Below are 21,430 nucleotides of genomic sequence, written 5' to 3' on the forward strand. Positions count from 1 at the left end.
TTATTGCTGTTGTAGCAACAATGCAGATTGCTTGTAAACTTATACAGAAAAGAGTGCTCATCAATATTAAGTCATTTTTCCTTTATCCTTCTGACAGTGAATTGTGTGGCTATCATGATCCTATCCCAGGGAAAGTGTGGCCTTGCTCCCTGCACAACACTCTATTTGGTGGCCATGGCAGCAGCACATCTTCTGGTCATTATCAGTGAGGTCATACTGAAGCAATTTCGTTTTTATTATTAATACCCATTATGTTTCCTGGACATCACTCCTGTGTGCAGAGTTATCCATGTCCTGATCCGTGCGTCCATAGACTGTTCTGTTTGGTTCACCGTCGCATTCACCTTCGATTGGTTTGTCAGCTTTTGTTGCCACAAACTGAAACTAAATATTGCACTGGGAAAAACGCATCTGCAATTCTGTCAATAACTGGTATTCTGCTTTGTTTAAAAAACGTTCCTTGGTATTTTAGATTTGAGACCACAAAGATAATCGGGAACATACCATTTCACTGCCGGAATAAGCCAAGCTACTTCGTTTACTCTCGCTGCATTGGATTCCGCTCATTTGCTGTGGCTCTAACCCAATTGGGGCCATTTTGTTTCATTGTGTTCCTCAATGTTCTGACAATCGCACGCATTTTATTTAAGTCAAGTCAAGTCCGTAAGGGACTGAGGGGTCAGAGTAAGGAAGGGAAGCAGGTTGACCCCGAGTTGAAGAGGAAATTAAGGCAGTGATTTTACTCTTCACCATATCCGGAAACTTCATCCTTCTCTGGCTGGTATATGTTTTATATATCCTTGATGTCCCAGATCATTTAAATGATTATGATTATGAAATCTTTGAAGAAGTTGGGTACATGCTGCGCAATGTAAGTTGCTGCACAAACACCCTGATTTATATGGCAACTCTGCCCAAGTTCAGAGCTCAGTTCAATAGAGCGGTGAAATATCCAGTTTCCAGGCTTATTGAACTAATCACTGCATAACACTGACAAAAGATCAAAATCCCGTGGGTGATGAGCAAGAAATGACCATGGAGGACCAAAGGGAACCCTTCGAGAGATGCAATTCTGTCAGAAAGATCAGAGAAGATAGAATATTTAGCAGACATCAAGAGAACCGAAAGCAGATGAGGACAAGGACACAGGTTTCCCATTCAGGGAGCAGAGGTAACATTTCTGTCCTGAAAGAGGGGCACTGGACCTGAAACACAAACTCTGATTTCTCACCCACAGATGCTGCCAAATCTGTGGAGTCTTTGCAACAATTCCAGTTTTGTTTTGGTTTAGTATTTTGGGGACCAGCGTAAGTGAGCCAGGGGTACTGCCCAGAACAAACATCAGTGGGAAAAGGGAAAAAGCACTGATTTGTCCAAGATAACCAGGTGAGAAGTAGCAGGAGCACAGTCTCTGCTTCCTCCTGTATCAGAGGAAGTGATCCAAGGTGTCGACTCCAACTCTGTTGCTTCGGTTTTCAGCTCTTTCCATCTGAGAAAACAAACAACATTTCTGTTTTCAAAATGAGAATTCATGTAGATGCTGGACTGCTTCTTATGTCAATAAAACAATGTCAATTATTTATATCATTCTAATTTCCACACCAGTAGCTAGTGCTCGGGGTAGTATGTTATCCAGCTGCCTAGTGAGAGTGCTCGGGAGATTGGGAGGTGGGGAAGATGGGGGCGGAGTTGGGTAATCTAGACAGATCATATCTATAAACATGATGATTGTTAACACTAAGTATCTCAGTCCAAAGAGTCTGTCGAAAGGATTGGGAGAAAAGCTGGAGACAGTTCCAGGAACTGAGTCTGCATTCAGTACAGGGGAAAATGTCATCACTTGACAGCAGATCACATACTCCACACCTTCCCAGGAATTGTCTCAGAAAGTTCCCAATCTCAGTTTTAAAGCTGAGCTTTTGGATAACTTCGAACCAGGTCTCAGCATCAAGTGTGTTTGTTTGTGTGTAATTACTGCATCAAATCACATGCTGTTTAAATCTTCCTATACCCTGTTCTTACACCATTACTGGAAATTTCAGACTCAGACTTGACATGTTAACCATGATTTTATTGTCAGTCGGCTTCATGTCGCTGAAGTGTCTGCTATCCATTAGGTAACTCCATGTGGTTTTTAACTGAACTGCACTGTCTCCAGCAACATCTGCGTTTCATGTTGGTCTTCCTTCAAATCTGCATTTTGAAGTTATCTTTCTGTCAGATATGTCAATGATTTCACCCAACCTGAAGCATGTGCACGGACTCTATCTCTAAGTACTGCCAACCCGGAAACGTTCCCTGTTTCAGGAATCCTTCCCAGTAAGCAGCATTGGTCTGTCCAGCCACCTAGCAACTCACTCAGAGTGGAAGAGAGTCATCCTCAATATGAGAGATCCCAGTGATGCTGTGTGTAGAATGTGTCACAGAGCGATTGTGTGACTGAGGATCCAAAGGGCTATTAATATCGTCAATGAAAGGAAAAGTCTGGCCGAGAGAGTTTCACAGCAAGACTACCTCCCTGTCCTTATCCGGTCTGCTGGAAATAACTGACAGTGTATCATTTGCCCTCCTCCTCATTGACTCCACTTTCAGTTACATTTCTGATACCATAAATCCCTCCGGATAATGATATTAAATAACTTCTCACTATTTTCAACCGAATCATTCTGTTTGTTATTTCTGTTCCTCCTACAAACGTGAACCACATGTTGTCATTGTACCATCCTTCACCACTTCCTCTGACAGATCATTAGCTTCACTCAGCAAGTGCCAGGAATAACAGGACTGTCCCATGAGAGGTTGGTTTATCTGGACATGCATTCAGGAAAATGAGAGGGAGATCTGATGGAAATGTATCCAATTCTAACGGTTGGACAGACTAGATACAGGAGTGGGCTGTATCCCCTGGGCGGGTATTCTCATAACAAGCATCACAGTCTCAGGACATGGGCTCACCCATTTCTAACAGTGAGGAAGAGAATTATCTTCACACAGAGTGATCAACGTGAGGAATTCTCTCCCACAGAAGGCTGTGGAGCACAGGTTGCTGAGTATATTCAGAAAAGACATTGATAACGTTTTTACAGAGTAAAGACATCACGACGTTCATCGTCTTTGCAAAAAACAATCACATTTTGAAGATGCAGGAATGTCTGAACGAAAACAGCTACTGATGTGCTTCCCCAGTGTATTCACTGATACTTTTCAGGGTGAGATTTTCAGGAGGACATTAAACTGACAGAAACACAGAAACCAGGACCAGGAAGAGGCCATTCAGCCCTTCCAGCCTGCTCTCCCATTCAATGTGGTCATGTCAGACTCTCTATCTCACCGCCCTCTTCCCAATTTCTCTCCAGTGGTGGTGGTGGAAGCTGGTACCATTACATCACGTGGTGCACGTTTGTAGGAGGTATAGAACAGAAACTGAATTATTCAGTTGAACATGCTGAGAAGTTGTTGAACATAATTATTTAGGAGGACTTATGGTATCAGAAATTTAATGGATTGTGGAGTCAATGATGAGGAGGACAATTGATACAGTACAGTACAGGCCCTTCAGCCCTTGATGTTGTGCTGACCTGTTAATCTACTCCAAGATCAAACTAGGTGTGTACCCTACCTTCCATGTGCCTATCCAAGAGTCGCTTAAACCTCCCTAATGTATCTGACTGCACTCCCACCGCTGGCAGTACATTACACAGAGTGTGGTGGGTCCATGGAAAGAACCTCCCTCTCATTTTCCCGAAACCTTCCTCCAATCACCTTAACATTATGCCCCCTTGTGACAGACGTTTCTGTACTGGGAAGAAGTCTCTGGCTATCCACTCTATGGCTTACATCGTCTTATACACCTCTATCAAGTCACCTCTCATCATTCTTCAGTCCAATGAGAAAAGCCCTAATCCCCTCAATCTTACTTCATAAAGCATGCCATCCAGCCCAGGTAGCATCCTGGTAAATCTTCTCGCTAAAGCTTCTGCCTGCAGGATCAAACCAGTCAGATTGCAGATTAAAAATCTGTGACTGATTCTTAACAAAGCTTCACGTGGAATATGTTTTATAGATCTCCATCCCTAGTTTGAGGGTTTGCCATGTCAGAGTGTGGTTCAGATTAAATACAGGACATGTCTCTTCCCTCACGCTCACTGGGTGACTGTTTTGCTCTTTATGACAAACAAAAATCTCTCACCTCTCTCGTGTTGATAACACTGGAATTCTGTGCTTCATATTAATTGGCCACTAACAGTAAGGAAGACTGGCTCTGACTGTTTCACTGAGACAATATCAGGAATCCTGTGGACCACTTCCATCCTCAGACCGACTGGAAACAGCTTCTGCCTGAGTCCTCCTAAATTCTGTTCCTCCTCTCTTCCCTGTTTACTGGTTGTCAATTTGTGCCATCTGCAAATTATGTCCTGTTTTATGGAGGTTGACAGTGAGTAACGCTCGCTGTCCCCAACAAAGATTCCCAGGACAAGGGACAGCAGGCCGAGCTCTCTTGATGTCAGAGACCAAGTCCTCTCGAACAAAGTGGAAGGTTGAGATTCAGAAAGTGAGTAACTGTGACACTCTGTTCTGTCTATTGACTCTCCACCCCTCAGTGAGATTCAAATATTGATTCAATTCCCTGTTAAATGCTTCAGTTGTACCTGCCTCCACTACAACTCCAGCAGGGCCCTCCACACACACCATGCGCTGTGTGAACGTCTCTGATCACATATCGGTTACTTTTGCAGGTAATTCCAGTTGTGTCGTCTCATTCTCGATCTTTCTATTTGGGGAAGAGTTTCTCCCAGAGTTCTCATGGTTTTTCAAAGTTCCAACAGATCCCCAATCTGAAAAGTCTCAATCTCTCCAATCCATCCCCATAATTGATGGGGCTGATCCCAGGAACAAATGCACGCAATATTGCAGTAAATTGTAGTGGTTAAGGAAGTGAGGTCGCTCCCTCCCTCCCACCTTCTCGGGAGGAATAAGTGACAGCCCAGCCATTGAAGGCCACACTCTGAATGAAGGAAACGAGAGGACCTTCTGACAGCCGCTTGCTAGCTCAGCCTCACTCCCTTCCTGTGGTATTCTTTACCCCAATTAATGAACTCAATGCTGCATGCTTTACTAACTGACACTGTGCGGAGTTGTTGCTGTTCGGCCATCTCCTTGATTAACTGCGATTATCTCGTACCATTCTGGAATGACTGAAGTCTGATCAATACAGTGAGTCTTTGCCATTTCTTATACAAGCCTGAGGAGACAATGGGCAAACCACATCGGATCAGGATGTTAAATAAAGCAGGAAATAACGTAATGTATCGTAGGGCCATCAGATCATGAGAAATAGCATCAATACAACAGAGATATGAGATAAGAAACCTGATCCAGAATATCAAACTGTCCTCCCTCTACTTACCTGCTGAGAACCTTGTTCTGTTAAGACCAGAAGCCATACATTATACCTACAGTCATTCAGATGCAGGCCCTATCTGCCCATTTACTGCAGTGTAGCTCAGACTGAATCAACAATATTTGTTACTTTTAGAGTATGCAGGAGAATTTACACGGGCAACTCTTTATCTGACATATTCCAGATGTTAGGTGCCCTTTCAGCAGTTAAGAAGCTCACCGTTCAGTTGGAAATGACACCAATAACAATGGGAGAGGGTCAGCATTAAACCCACTGGCCCGGATATTCGGCCTGCGATTGTTACTCCAATCATTTTATGTTTTAAAATGTTAGTTCAGGTCGTTCTGTTATAATTCTCTGCTTTAACGTCAACACAAATTCACGGTAATATGATTGACGAATCGGAGACAGTGTTTCTGCAGCACAAACTTTTAAACGTGTGTTAGTTAGCACACAATTACAACGCCAACACTTTAAGCGGCTTCGAAAGGGCAATTTTTCTATACCACGGAATTACACAGGAACACAACCATCGTGTTATAGAAGAACTGACTGTACTGAGCTCCACATTTTTCGCTGGAAATTCTGATTGCAGTCCCGTCAAAAATATAGAGTGTCGCTGAAATGAACACATTTTTCTTTAATTCCGGTGTATTGGGGAAAGTCAAGCTATGTCCTTCTTTGAAGGAGTGTACAGTGTCTGTGATTTAAACCCCCAGATGTACAGCCAAACCCTGACAGCTGCTGTGAAAGAATGTGTATCTCGGGGAATTGTATGGTCAGGGGGCAGTTTGTTCAGGAGTTAAAGGGTCATAGAAGTGATGGACTGCTTATGGGAGGCTGGAGTGCAGCGGTGCTAGGGCTGTGGGGCTGGTGGCTTGGGGTTTTGGGTGAGTGAGAAGGTTTCAAAAAAAGGCAGGGTTAGCAGAGTGAGGTTTGATTACAATCTGCTTTCATCAGAAATGAAAAATGCAGCAATTGAAAGGATTTAGTGACAAAGAGCAGGGCCAGGAACCGGAAGGGAATGAAAGAACAAAATGGAAGTGCAAGAATGATTAGGTAACAATATAATAAGTGTGCAAAGCAGAACCTCTGTATCCTAACGTTCTTACCCAGAGTTACTTGGAAGCACAATAGGATAGGACGGGGAATGGAATTTGTGGTGGTATTGAACAGAAAGGCCAAAATCTGACTGAAAGCTGTGAAATACTGGGAACAGGATTTGAATCAGGAGGTGTGGCCACATGAGCAGGGTAGGAAAAGTCTTGAATGTAATATTGTCAGAGCTGGTCAATTAACGGTCGGCAGGCAGGGGGAGAGTCGTTCATTCAATGTAGGCACAGGATGTCCCGGTTCAGGTAATGCTGCAAAAATTTTTAAAGGCTGCAGCTACACTGTCAAACAACAGCTCTGGAGAGCCATTGGCTACGAACAAGGAGCTGATCGATCATCAATTAGATTCAGGTTGCTCCCTGATTCATTAATGCTCCTCCAGGCTGCTTGTGTACAGGAACAGTCCCTGTTCTGTCAAGGGTGGAGAAGATCAATAAGTCAATGTAGGTAAGTTCAGGTAGAGATTGCTGAGGTGGTGAGCAGGTATGGGGCATCTGGTTGCAGTGACAAAAAGGGATCAGCGAGCTGACGTCTTCTGGATGGGTTACAAGGTTAAACTGTAGAACTTACACGTGACCCAGAGATCAAAGGGAAATTGAAAGCAAAACCCATCCCGTCCAGCTGTTGGCCAATCCTTGGCAGCTGCATAGTCTCTCCGGAAGGTCAGGGTAAGGAGGATCCAGTGTGACCTGGAGGGGGGGAGCAGCAGCTGTCTGCAGGAACTGGATTGGGGTGGGGACGGGGGTCTCAGGTGTCTCACAGGCACCTCCCCATGACCAACAGCAGCTCCTCATCCCCCTCTGAAAATTACAGCAGAATCCGCACAGAAAGCTCTCAGGCTGTCAGCCCCCTCTTGGCTTTAGGCATTTCGAGGTGAACCAGAATGATCCAAAATCCATGGGGAAAACAGAGAGCAGCTTGTGTTGTGAACATGTGGAGGGGGATTATACCTCAGAGAGAGTAAAAAGCCAGCAGAACTACCTGACAAAGCACCAAGTGTTCTGAACAAGATATAATGGAACATTTGGAGGAATGTGATTGTGGGAGGAAACTCCCGCAGGCACGGAGAGAGAGTCCAAACTCTGCACTGACAGACCCACCCCCCTCCCCAGGTAAAAGGATCAACTATGATCATACTGCATGGTGGAGCAGGCTTGATGGGCCAAAATGGCCAACTCAATCTAACCGCCAGGATTGCTTGGCTCACTAGTGAGCTTCAGCAGGAAACAGGAGAAAACCAGCCTGTGGTTGGAGGAACTTCCTATGACCATTTTGTTCCATTACATTGATAGGGATAACTTTGATTTGGTTGATCGTTCCAGTGATTGAATTGTTTTGGGTGATTTAGGGGTGCGTTTGCCCACAGCCCATGTAATTTGAGCACTGTCTTCTCACTTACATGATATTCTTGTCCGGTGAACTGGTTAGTACCTGTTAACACAAGTCTGAGGCCTTCTAGCCTCTCTCCAATTGCTCACTCAAGTCGGTCTTGGTAGAAGTTTGTCAACTGGAACAGTTGGTAAACATCACACTTTGATGGAAACTGAACAATTGGCGAGCTCAGATCTGAGAACAGAAATAGACAAACACAACATATTATCAAGTTTCTATCCAGGCTGTTACAACTCTTCTTGTAACAAAGTGTTGGATCTTCTTATGAACTACATTATCAGACACGCCCTTAAAACATAATAAAATTCAACGGTATCCCAACTGATTTGCATATATCCAGTTTGGTCCCATAGTTTTCGATATAGTGCAATGCAAGAAACTGTCGAAGGGCAAGTATTTTCAAGGATAGCAAGGACGATTAGGTCAGAAAAAACAACTTACAAAAGGACAGCATCTGAGAGCAGGAAATGGGAAAGATAAAGGAAAACAGATCAGTATGAAAAGAAAAATAGACTGAATTTGAATTCAATGAAAATCTGGATCATGAAATGATCATCAAGAAACTCCACCGGGTTCATCGATGTGTTTTAGTGAAGAAAACAGTAGGCCTTACTCCATCTGACTCCAGACCAACAACAATGGTGGGATTGTAATTCAGTTACGAATGGACAATGAAGGCCAGCGTAGGCAGAGACACTCACATCCTTCACATCCCGTGAAGGAATTTAAAAATAATTAAGGTTGACCATGCTGGAGTGCAATGAGAAACAGGCTTGGGCTGAGAAATAACAATTAATATTTGAATTCAGCACGTACCAGCTGGTCTCCCTCAAACCGCCTCCCCTTGGAAATGCAATCCTTCAGTAACATCCTATTAAATAGAAACTCAACTCAGTCATAGTGGGGATAACAAGAGCAGGGAAATGGGAACCCTCCAGTAAGGTGAGATTTCTTCCATTCTCACTTCCTGACGATGAAAGCCTGCCCATATAGCAGGCACATGAAAGGAGTATGATTAATTACACACGACAGGCTGGGATGGTTTTTACTTCAACAACAGTAAAAAGGTCAATACCATCCAAGACAAAAGAGCTCACTCGATCAGTTCTCCAGTCACCAGCATATTCATTCACTCCTCCATAACCAATGCACAACAGCAGCAACATCGAACAGGACAGCACAGGAACGAGCCGTTCAGCCCACGATGTTGTGCTGAACATGACATCAAATTAAGCTAATCCCTTCTGCCTGTCCATGGGCCATCTCCTTCCTCTGCTTCCTCCAGCACCACCCCGGCAGTGTGTTCCAGACTTCGACGACTTTGTGTAAAACAACTTGCCCCTCACATCTCCTTTGAACGTTCCCCCTTTAAATGCCTCTCCTCCAGTTTTAGACAATTCAACTCTGGGGAAAATAGGGCTGACAGTCAAAATCTCTGTGCACCTCAATTTTATCGACTTCGATCAAGTCTCCCCTCAGCTTCTGCCAGTCCATAGAAAACAACCTGAGATTTTCTCCCCTCTCCTTCTAGCCCATACCCTTGAATCCACGCAGCATCCTGGTAACCCTCTTCTGCACCCTCTCCAAAGCCTCCATCTCCTTCCAGTAATGTGGCAACCCAGAATTGAAGTGGGCCCTCACCAAAGTCTTATAAAGCTGCAACTTGACAGACTGACTCTGTTACTCAATTCCCTGACCAATAAAGGTCAGCATGCCATACACCTTATTTACCAGGCTATCCAGGCATTTTCAATGAGGTATGGACTTGAAACCCAAAATCCTTCTGTACAATCTACAAGGTGCCCTGCAGAAACTCCCCATGGTTCCTTTGATAGTACCTCATGGTCTCTACTATCGAGAGCAACAAAACAGTCTGCTCCCTGGTGTCTCCTATCTTGAATCTGATAATGGGTAATGAGGCAGGTTTAATAAATGGCCTCAGAGTAAAATATCCCCAGAAAATGAAGGTAATTAATATTTATTTTGAGAGTGAGAAGCTGAGGTCAGAAGACATCCTCAAATAATGCAATAAGATTCGTGAGGCATGACCTGTCCCTCACACAGCTATGCTGACTATCTCTAATCAAACTGTGGCTTTCCCAAGTTATCATAAATCCTGTCTCTCAGAATTCACTCCAATACTTTGCCAATCACTGCCTTAAGACTGATTGGCCTGTCATTCCCAGGATTATCCTTATTCCATTTTCTGAACATTTGCCATCCTCTAATCATCTGGCATTAGTCAGTGGACATGGAGGATGCAAAGATCATCGGCAAAGGCACACCAATCTCTTCCCTTGCTTCCTGTAGTTACCAAGGGGATATCACATCAGGCTGAGGGGATTGACCTATTCTTCTGGTTTCCAAAATTGTCATCACATCCTCCTTCCTAACATTAACCTGTTCGAGCTTATCAGTCGGTTTCACGCTGTCCTCAGAAGTGTTGAGGTGTTTATAGTAGTGAATACTGAAGGGAAGTTTTCATTAAGGACCACCCTACTTCATCCAACTCCGGATGCAAGTTCCCTCCACTGTCCCTCGTTGGTCCTATCCTCACTCTGGCCGTCCTCTTATTCCTCATTTAAATGTAGAACGCCATAGGGTTTTCCATAATCACCATAACACCAGTTACTGATCCATGGTCAGAGTTCATCACCCGTATTCCTGACACTTCTTACATTAAAATAGTCACACTTGAACCCATCACACTGACTGCACCTTTGCCCTCTCAAGTGCCTATCCCTCCTCACAGACTCTCTGCACGCTGTATCTGGCTGTTCACCACCTACTCCATCATCTGATCCCACCCCCTCCCAATCTAGTTTAAACCCTCCCAAAGAGCTCTCACAAACCTCCCGCCAAGCATATTGGTGCCCCTCCAGTTCAAGTGTAACCAGTCATTCTTATACAGGGCTCAACTTCCCCAGAAGGTATCCCAATGATCCACACAACTGAAGCCCTCCCTCTTACACCAGCCTTGCAACCATGTGTTTCTCTGCACTCGCTCCCTATTCCTGAGTATGGGGAAGTCTGGTGGTGACACTGGACTGGTGGGGACAGATGGGGTCAGATGGGACAGGTGGATCTGGGTGATCTAAGTGGGGACTGCTGCGGACAGATGTCAAATAGACTCACAGCAATGTGCTCTGAGCCCACTAACGGGCAGACTATTGTAAACTCCCCATGGAGCAGTCAGGCGGACTCACGGCAATGTGCTCTGAGCCCACTAGCGGGCAGACTATTGTAAACTCCCCATGGAGCAGTCAGGCGGACTCACGGCAATGTGCTCTGACCCCACAAGATGGCAGACTATTGTAAACACCACATGGAGCAGTCAGGCAGGCTCACAGCAATGTGCTCTGACCCCACGAGAGAGCAGACTATTGTAAACTTCCCATGGGTCAGTCAGTCAGACTCACGGCAATGTGCTCTGAGCACACTAGAGGGCAGACTAATGTAAACTCCCCATGGAGCAGTCAGGCAGACTCACGGCAATGTGCTCTGACCCTACTAGAGGGCAGACTATTGTAAACTCCCCATGGAGCAGTCAGGCAGACTCATAGCAATGTGCTCTGAGCCCACTAGAGGGCAGACTATTGTAAACTCCCCATGGAGCAGTCAGGCAGACTCACAGCAATGTGCTCTGAGCCCACTAGAGGGCAGACTATTGTAAACTCCCCATGGAGCAGTCAGGCAGACTCACATCAATGTGCTCTGAGCCCACTAGGGGGCAGACTATTGTAAACTCCCCATGGAGAAGTCAGTCAGACTCGCAGCAATGCGCTCTGAGCCCACTAGAGGGCAGACTATTGTAAACACCACATGGAGCAGTCAGGCAGACTCACAGCAATGTGCTCTGAACCCACTAGAGGGCAGACTATTGTAAACTCCCCATGGAGCAGTCAGGCAGATTCTGGACAGAGATCAGAATAAAATTACATTAAATGTATGCACTGAAGACAAGAAGCTGTATAAAGTTCCCAACATTTTACATCTTGGTAAAGCTCGCTGTAATGAGAAGGAGAAAAGAGGCATTATGTAGCAATCCAAACCAAACAGCTTTTGGAGAGAATTACACATTAAAAAGAAGATATTTTCAACTGGACGTTAATGTAATGCAGCATTTTTTTTTCCAGGAGCATCCAAATGTTCCAGGACCGATGCTTCAACCCAGAAAAGGAAAGGGACTGTGTTCATCCGGAGAGGATGTATTCTCATTCGGATCAAACTCAAATTCAGCAAGTTCGCAGAGGCTCATTGGTTCATTGTATTTACATCAGTCTGTGCAAGCACCTTGTGTCAACATGTGGAATAAACTTGTGTTAATTTGGCCAAAACTGTTGTATCAATCTGCACAAATTAATTTGTGCAATAAGCCTGTGTTCAGCCAGGCAAAAATGTTGGATGAATTTGTCCAAAGAATGTGTGTTAACATGTACAAACGTCTTGTGTCAGTTTGTTGGGGAAACATGTGTGGTTTTGTGTTGTGTGTGTCTGAGGTTGTTCAGGATTTGAACCTGCAGCTTTGTGTCTGTGTCTGTGTATGTATTCCAAGGCTGGGCTGAGTGGGTGGTTTGGGGGGAGAACAGATACAGGAACAGACTGGGTCAGACCTGGTCAAACTCATTGACCTGCTGTTTCCTTCCAGACTCCTCTGCAATCTCACAAAGATGGTAGTTGGTGTGTTCCATACCTGGGGGAGGTGGGTTCCAGGTAATGGAGCTGGGAGCTGAATGGATCAGCTGGGATTTTGGAGGAGATGGGGGTTGAGTGACAGACCTGTGGCTATTTAAACCAGGCTCAGGAAACCATCATTCCTTTTGCCATGTGGTGTGCCTAGGGGTGAGTATTGGGGAGTTAGTGTCTCTATGTCTCTCTGTGTGAGTGTGAGTGTGAGTGTGAGTGTGAGTGTGAGGTGTTTGAATCTCAATCCCAGGGTTGACCCTTTAAGCAGTATCAGTCCCTGATGGGACACAGAGAGAGACCTTGGGGAGATGGAGTCGAGAGCAGCTGGGGGGATGGTGAGTATGGGGCTCCCTACTTCTCCATGTCTCCCCTTGCTTCACTTTCCCCCTTCCCTCTGTCTCTGTGTCTCTCCATCCACCTTTCTATCTGTCTTGTGTTCTCTCCTTCTAATTCACTTTCTTTATCTCTCTCTGCCTTTCTTCCATTTTCTCTCTCTCTGTCCTCTTTCTCTCTCTCTCTCTCTTTGTCCTCTTCTCTCTCTCTCTCTCTTTGTCCTCTTTTTCTCTCTCTCTCCCTCTCATTGTCCTTTTTTATCTCGCGTTCTCTCTCTTTGTCCTCTTTTTCTCTCTGTTCTCTCTCTCTGTTTTCTCTCTCTCTGTTCTCTTTTTCTGTTCTCTATCTCTGTTTTTCTCTCTCTCTGTGTTTTCTCTCTGTTCTCTCTGCTCTCTCTGTTTTCTCTCTGTGCTCTCTCTCTCCTCTCTCCCCCCACCCGACACTCTCCTCCCCCCCCCCCCCCCCCACCCGAGTCATTCAGTCATAGAGATGTACAGCATGGAAACAGACCCTTTGGTCCAATCCGACCATGCCGACCAGATATCCTAACCTACCCTAATCCCTTTTTCAAGCAATTGGACCATCTACCTCCAAACCTTCACATTCATATCGAGCTGCATTTTAAATGTTGCAATTGTACCAGCCTCAACCACTTCCTCTGACAGTTCATTCCATTCATGTACCAGCCTCTGAGTGAACAAGTTGCCCCTTAGGTCTCTTTTGGCGAAATGAACCACGGAAATGGTACGAGGCAACAAAGAATTGGAAAATTGATGTGGGACATCAGTAAATGAGAGACCACGTGCACAGTGGAGCTAAATTAGAGAATTGGTGCATGGCAACAGTAAATGGAAGAATTAGACTGGCGCATCCCCTGTCTAGGTGACATCTTCAGTGCTTGGGAGCCTCCTGTGATGCGCTTCTGTGGTGTTTCCTCCGGCATTTATAGTGGCCTGTCCCTGCCACTTCCGGATGTCAATTTCAGCTGTCCGCTGTAGTGGCCGGTATATTGGGTCCAGGTCGATGTGTTTGTTGATGGAGTTTGTGGATGAGTGCCATGCTTCTCGGAATTCCCTGGCTGTTCTTTGTTTGGCTTGCCCTATAATGGTAGTGTTGTCCCAATCGAATTCATGTTGCTTGTCGTCTGCGTGTGTGGCTACTAAGGATAGCTGGTCGTGGCGTTTCGTGGCTAGTTGATGTTCGTGGATGTGGGTCGTTAGCTGTCTTCCTGTTTGTCCTATGTAGTGTTTTGTGCAGTCCTTGCATGGGATTTTGTACACTACATTAGTGGACCCAATATACTGGCCACTACAGCGGACAGCTGAAACTGACAACTGGAAGCGGCAGGGACAGGCCACTATAAATTCCGGAGGAAACACCACAGAAGCGCTTCACAGGAAGCTCCCAAGCAGTGAGGATGTCTCCTAGACAGGGGACGAAACGTTTGCAACAAAAACTTCCAGCTCGGCGAACAGAACCACAGCAACGAGCACCCGAGCTACAAATCTTCTCACAAAATTTGAAGTGCCAATATATTGGAAAATTGGAGCAGAGCATGTCTAAATTGGGGAATAGGGGACAGGGAATTAATAAAAAGGAGAAATGTTGCAAGCATCGTTAAATTGGAGATTCAGTTCAGTGTATCACTGAATGAAAAAAAAAAATCAGCAAGACATCCATACGTGGAAGACGTCTATCAGGAAACAACTAAATGGAAGGAATTGATGCAGAGCAACAATAATTGGAGAATTCATGCAGGGGCCGTTAAATTCTAAGTGGGAGGACTGGGGCAGGATAACCTCAATGGGTGAGTTGGTGAAATTCCCGACTTAGTGCAGGATTGGGAAATGGGAGAATTGGTGCAGGGAAGCGGAGCACTAATTACAGCCTTAGAGATGTACAGCACGGAAACAGACCCTTCAGTCCTACGTGTCCACGCCTAAATTTAAGAATTCCTGGCAGCTCTCCACTAAATTGGAGAATTATTGCAAGAAACTACTTAATGGAAAAATTGGGAAAGAGCTTATTGAAATGTGAGAATTTGCAACAGGGCATCAGATAATGGGTGAATTAGTGCAGTTCAGCACTAAATGGGTGCGTTTTGCTGTGTTGCACAAAATGGGAGAATTTTGGCAGGGAGATTTAGAGTAGGGCACTCCTAAATTGGGCGAGGACATCAGTCAGTATGAGGATTGGTGTAAGGCCAAACTGAATGGAGAACCTGTTGAGGATGTCAGTAATTGGGGGAAATGGTGCTAAGCAACACTGAATTGCAAAATTGGTGTGGGTCATCAGTAAATGAAAGACCTGGTGCAGGATGCTGATAACGTCGAGAATTGGAGCAAATGGGAGAACATGGGCAGTGAATCAGTAAGTACGACAAATGTTGAAAAGGATTAGTGACCCAGATTGAATACAATGTACTACGAAATGGAGGAGTTGCTGCAGTTCACCAAGAAAGGGAAGATATGTGTAAGATCGGTAATTTCGAGATTTGATGCAGGGATTGCAAGATCAGAGAATTCTGGCAGCAGAATACGAAATGGGAGAATTGTTGCAGGGAAATACTGAATGGAAGAAATGATGCACAGTGAAGCTCAATTACAGAATGGGTGCATGGCAAGAGGAAATGGTAGAATTAGAGTAGCACACCCTTAATTGATCGAATTGGGCTCGGGCATAGTAAATCGAAGAATTAGTACACGGATATGAGTAACTGTGATTAGGTGGAAAAACTAAGTGGGAGATTCAGTGCAGAGAGCCGTTTCATCGGAAAATGGATGGGAGTGCAAACGTATTTTATATAATACAGGAGGAAGCAGTGACGCAGCTCCAGCTCCTATATTTTCTATAATACAGGAGGAAGCAGAGACACTGATCCAGCTCCTATATTTTCTATAATACAGGAGGAAGCAGAGACACTGATCCAGCTCCTTTATTTTCTATAATACAGTAGGAAGCAGTGATGCTGCTCCAGCTCCTTTATTTTCTATAATACAGGAGGAAGCAGAGACGCTGCTCCAGCTCCTTTATATTCTATAATACAGGAGGAAGCAGTGACGCTGCTCCAGCTCCTTTATTTTCTATAATACAGGAGGAAGCATAGACGCTGCTCCAGCTCCTTTATTTTCTATAATACAGGAGGAAGCAGAGACGCTGCTCCAGCTCCTTTATTTTATATAATACAGGGGGAAACAGTGACGCTGCTCCAGCTCCACCATTTTCTATAATACAGGAGGAAGCAGTGACACTGCTGAAGCTCCTTTATTTTCTATAATACAGGAGGACGCAGTGACGCAGCTCCAGCTCCTTTATTTTCTATAACACAGGAGGAAGCAGTGACGCAGGTCCAGCTCCTTTATTTTCTATAATACTGGAGGAGACAGTGACGCTGCTCCAGCTCCTTTATTTTCTATAATACAGGAGGAAGCAGAGACACTGATCCAGCTCCTTTATTTTCTTTCATACAGGAGGAAGCAGTGACACTGCTCCAGCTCCTATATTTTCTATAATACAGGAGGAAGCAGAGACACTGATCCAGCTCCATTATTTTCTATAATACAGGAGGAAGCAGACACGCTGCTCCAGCTCCTTTATTTTCTATAATACAGGAGGAAGCAGAGACACTGATCCAGCTCCTTTATTTTCTATAATACAGGAGGAAGCAGAGACACTGATCCAGCTCCTTTATTTTCTTTCATACAGGAGGAAGCAGTGACGCTGCTCCAGCTCCTTTATTTTCTATAATACAGAAGGAAGCAGTGACGCTGCACCAGCTCCTTAATTTTCTATAACACAGGAGGAAGCAGTGACGCAGGTCCAGCTCCTTTATTTTCTATAATACAGGAGGAAGCAGTGACACTGCTCCAGCTCTTTTATTTTCTACAACACAGGAGGAAGCAGAGACGCTGCTCCAGCTCCTTTATTTTCTATAATACAGGAGGAAGCAGTCACGCTGCTCCAGCTCCTTTATTTTCTATAATATAGGAGGAAACAGTCACGCTGCTCCAGCTCCTTTATTTTCTATTATACAGGAGGAAGCAGTGACGCTGCTCCAGATCCTTTATTTTCTATAATACAGGAAGAAGCAGAGACGCTGCTCCAGCTCCTTTATTTTCTATAATACAGGAGGAAACAGTGATGCTGCTCCAGCTCCACCATTTTCTATAATAGAGGAGGAAGCAGTGACGCTGCTAAAGCTCCTTTATTTTCTATAATACAGAAGGAAGCAGAGACGCTGCTCCATCTCCACCATTTTCTATAATACAGGAGGAAGCAGTGACGCTGCTAAAGCTCCTTTATTTTCTATAATACAGGAAGAAGCAGAGACGCTGCTCCAGCTCCTTTATTTTCTATAATACAGGAGGAAACAGTGATGCTGCTCCAGCTCCACCATTTTCTATAATAGAGGAGGAAGCAGTGACGCTGCTAAAGCTCCTTTATTTTCTATAATACAGAAGGAAGCAGAGACGCTGCTCCATCTCCACCATTTTCTATAATACAGGAGGAAGCAGTGACGCTGCTAAAGCTCCTTTATTTTCTATAATACAGGAGGAAGCAGAGACGCTGCTCCAGCTCCTTTATTTTCTATAATACAGGAGGAAGCAGTGACGCTGCTCCAGCTCCTTTATTTTCTATAATACAGGAGGAAGCAGACGCTGCTCCAGCTCCTTAATTTTCTCTAATACAGGAGGAAGCAGTGACGCATGTCCAGCTCCTTTATGATCTATAATACTGGAGGAGACAGTGACGCTGCTCCAGCTCCTTTTTTTTCTATAATACAGGAGGAAGCAGTGACACTGCTCCAGCTCCATTATTTTCTATAATACAGGAGGAAGCAGAGACGCTGCTCCAGTTCCTTTATTTTCTATAATACAGTAGGAAGCAGAGACGCTGCTCCAGCTCCTTTATTTTCTATAATACAGGAAGAAGCAGTGACGCTGCTAAAGCTCCTTTATTTTCTATAATACAGAAGGAAGCAGAGACGCTGCTCCAGCTCCTTTATTTTCTATAATACAGGAGGAAGCAGTGACGCAGGTCCAGCTCCATTACTTTCTATAATACAGGAAGAAGCAGTGACGCTGCTAAAGCTCCTTTATTTTCTATAATACAGAAGGAAGCAGAGACGCTGCTCCAGCTCCATTACTTTCTATAATACAGGAAGAAGCAGTGACGCTGCTAAAGCTCCTTTATTTTCTATAATACAGAAGGAAGCAGAGACGCTGCTCCAGCTCCTTTATTGTCTATATTACAGGAGGAAGCAGTGTAGCTGTTCCAGCTCCATTATTTTCTATACTACATGAGGAAGCAGTGATGGTGCTCAATCTCCTTTATTTTCTATAATACAGAAGGAAGCAGAGACGCTGCTCCAGCTCCTTTATTTTCTATACTACAGGAGGAAACAGTGATGATGCTCCACCTCCTTTATTTTCTATAATACAGGAGGAAGCAGAGAAGCAGCTCCAGTTCGTTTATTTTCTACGATGCAGGAGGAAGCAGCGACTCTGTTCCAGCTCCTGTGTTCATGAACAGTACAGGAGGAAGCAGTGACGGAGCTCCAGCTCCTTTATTTTCTATAATACAGGAGGAAGCAGTCTCGCTGCTCCAGCTCCTTTATTTTCTATAATACAGGAGGAAGCAGTGACGGAGCTCCAGCTCCTTTATTTTCTATAATACAGGAGGAAGCAGTCTCGCTGCTCCAGCTCCTTTATTTTCTATAATACAGGAGGAAGCAGTGACGCTGCTCCAGCTCCTTTATTTTGTATAATACAGTAGGAAGCAGTGACGCTGCTCCAGCTCCTTTATTTTCTATAATACTGGAGGAGACAGTGACGCTGCTCCAGCTCCTTTACTTTCTATAATATAGGAGGAAGCAGAGACACTGATCCAGCTCCTTTATTTTCTTTCATACAGGAGGAAGCAGAGACGCTGCTCCAGCTCCTTTATTTTCTATAATACAGGAAGAAGCAGAGACGCTGCTCCAGCTCCTTTATTTTCTATAATACAGGAGGAAGCAGTGACACTGCTCCAGCTCCATTATTTTCTATAATACAGGAGGAAGCAGTGACACTGCTCCAGCTCCTATATTTTCTATAATAGAGGAGGAAGCAGAGACACTGATCCAGCTCCATTATTTTCTATAATACAGGTGGAAGCAGAGAAGCTTCTCCATCTCCTTTATTTTCTCTCAAACAGGTGGACGCAGTGACGCAGATCCAACTCCTTTATTTTCTATAATACAGGAGGAAGCAGAGACGCTGTTCCAGCTCCTTAATTTTCTATAACACAGGAGGAAGCAGTGACACTGCTCCAGCTCCTTTATTTTCGATAATACTGGAGGAGACAGTGACGCTGCTCCAGCTCCATTATTTTCTATAATACAGGAGGAAGCAGAGACACTGATCCAGGTCCTTTATTTTCTTTCATACAGGAGGAAGCAGTGACACTGCTCCAGCTCCTATATTTACTATAATACAGGAGGAAGCAGTGACACTGATCCAGCTCCTTTATTTTGTATAATACAGTAGGAAGCAGAGACGCTGCTCCAGCTCCTTTATTTTGTATAATACAGTAGGAAGCAGTGACGCTGCTCCAGCTCCTTTATTTTGTATAATACAGGAGTAAACAGTGACACTCCTGCAGCTCTTTTATTTTCTATAATACAGGCGGAAGCAGTGACGCTGCTCCAGCTCCTTTATTTTCTATCATACAGGAGGAAGCAGTGACGCTGATCCAGCTCCTTTATTTTGTATAATACAGGAGGAAGCAGAGACGCTGCTCCAGCTCCTTTATTTTGTATAATACAGGCGGAAGCAGTGACGCTTCTCCAGCTCATTTATTTTGTGTAAACAATAAATGGGTCTGTTCCATGCTGTACCTCTCTAAGACTGTACATAAAAGGCATCTGGATGGGATGTAGACAAGGAGGGTTTGTCGGGGTAAGGTACAAATGTTGGCAAATATAGCTAGAGTAATTTCGGTTATCTGTTCAGCAGAGTTGAGCTGGAATGGAGGGTCTGTTTCTGTGCTCGGTACCTCCAAAAATCCTGATGAAGGACGTTTGCCCAAATCGTCGATTTTCCTGCACCTCGGATGCTGCCTGACCTGATGTGCTTTTCCAGCACCACTCTAATCTAAGCTCTGAAATGCACTCTTTCAGAGATCCATCTACCTCATACCATGTACTTCTCAATCAGGCGACTTCTCCTGCCTTCCGAAGATACACAAAGCCAACACACCAGGATGTCCCACCATATTAGGCAATGGGACCCGATGTGTGAACCTCACAGCCAATGTCAAATGCATCTTGAAAGCCATGAGGCAGCGTACCCCCAGCTTCTGCCACGACAGAACATTGGGACACAGGCAGATTTCAACATCACACCTTCAAGTTTGAATCTGAGCTGAGGTGGCACCTATTGTTAAAGATTTACCTGAGAATTTAGTTATTTTTACATACTGTTTACATATGAAAGAACAAAGTCGAACATGGTATTTCTAAAAGTATACAGACTGAGCAGACAATACACTTTTATTTTAAATACGTCATTTCAGTGGCATCACCCTGTAATCTTTTACTATAAATTCTGTGTCGTATGATGTTATGCTCCACAATCACCAGATGAAGGAACAGCGCTCCTAAAGCTGGTACTATCAAATAAACCTGTTGGACTATAACCTGATGTTGTGTGATTATTTAATTTTGTCCACTCCAGTCCAACACCGGCATCTCAAAATCTTTACTACATATTGTTTACACCAACTCACACGCAGTTCAGGTCAGTTTAGCGCAATGACCCTGGTTCCTCTTTTTGTGAGGTTCCCTGTGTATATTAACACAGTTAATGGGCCCTGAGATGATGAATACATTATCCTTATCCTGTCAGTTTAAACAGTTGAACATTATCAGTTTGAAGCCAATGGAAGAGGAGATTGTCTTTTTCTGTACAATTTCAGTGCAGAGCGTTCAGCCATAAACTGACTTTGCAAAAGTGGGGGTTGAATGCAATTCACACTGAGCAACATTAATACAGCAAAAACACAATTACGAGTTAATGTTATCAATTGGTTAATGAACTGGGATGAGAAAACCACTTGTGGTGTGGTGCCGTGGCTCAGTTTGTTAACTTGCCGAAATCATAAACAGCCCACCAAGATTTCACATCGTAGTGGTGCCTGTGTATTTTACCAAATGCATGGTTGTTTCAAAATCTCCCAAGTCAGTGTTGCTCATCAGTCAACCATGCGTCCTGTTTGAGTGTCAGCCTGTTTTGGTGAACCTGATCTGCTCCCTGGTTTAGTTCCTCCAGTGGATATTGTTTCTTCCGAACTATTAATTCAATCTGGAGTTTCCTTCCTGTGTTTGACAAGAACTTCTGCTTCTACTCCTCCTTTCTTACGCCTCGTTCATTTCCAGTTTGTTGGGAATAACGAGGTGAGCCAGGAGACATGGCAGACTTGCTGGCGAATGTTGAGGTGATGGCGCAGACACCAAGAGCTGTTTAC

The sequence above is a fragment of the Chiloscyllium plagiosum genome, unplaced genomic scaffold, assembly GCF_037043375.1.
Source record: "Chiloscyllium plagiosum isolate Xiang-an unplaced genomic scaffold, Cpla_swu_hap1 HiC_scaffold_31, whole genome shotgun sequence".
NCBI lineage: Eukaryota > Metazoa > Chordata > Chondrichthyes > Orectolobiformes > Hemiscylliidae > Chiloscyllium > Chiloscyllium plagiosum.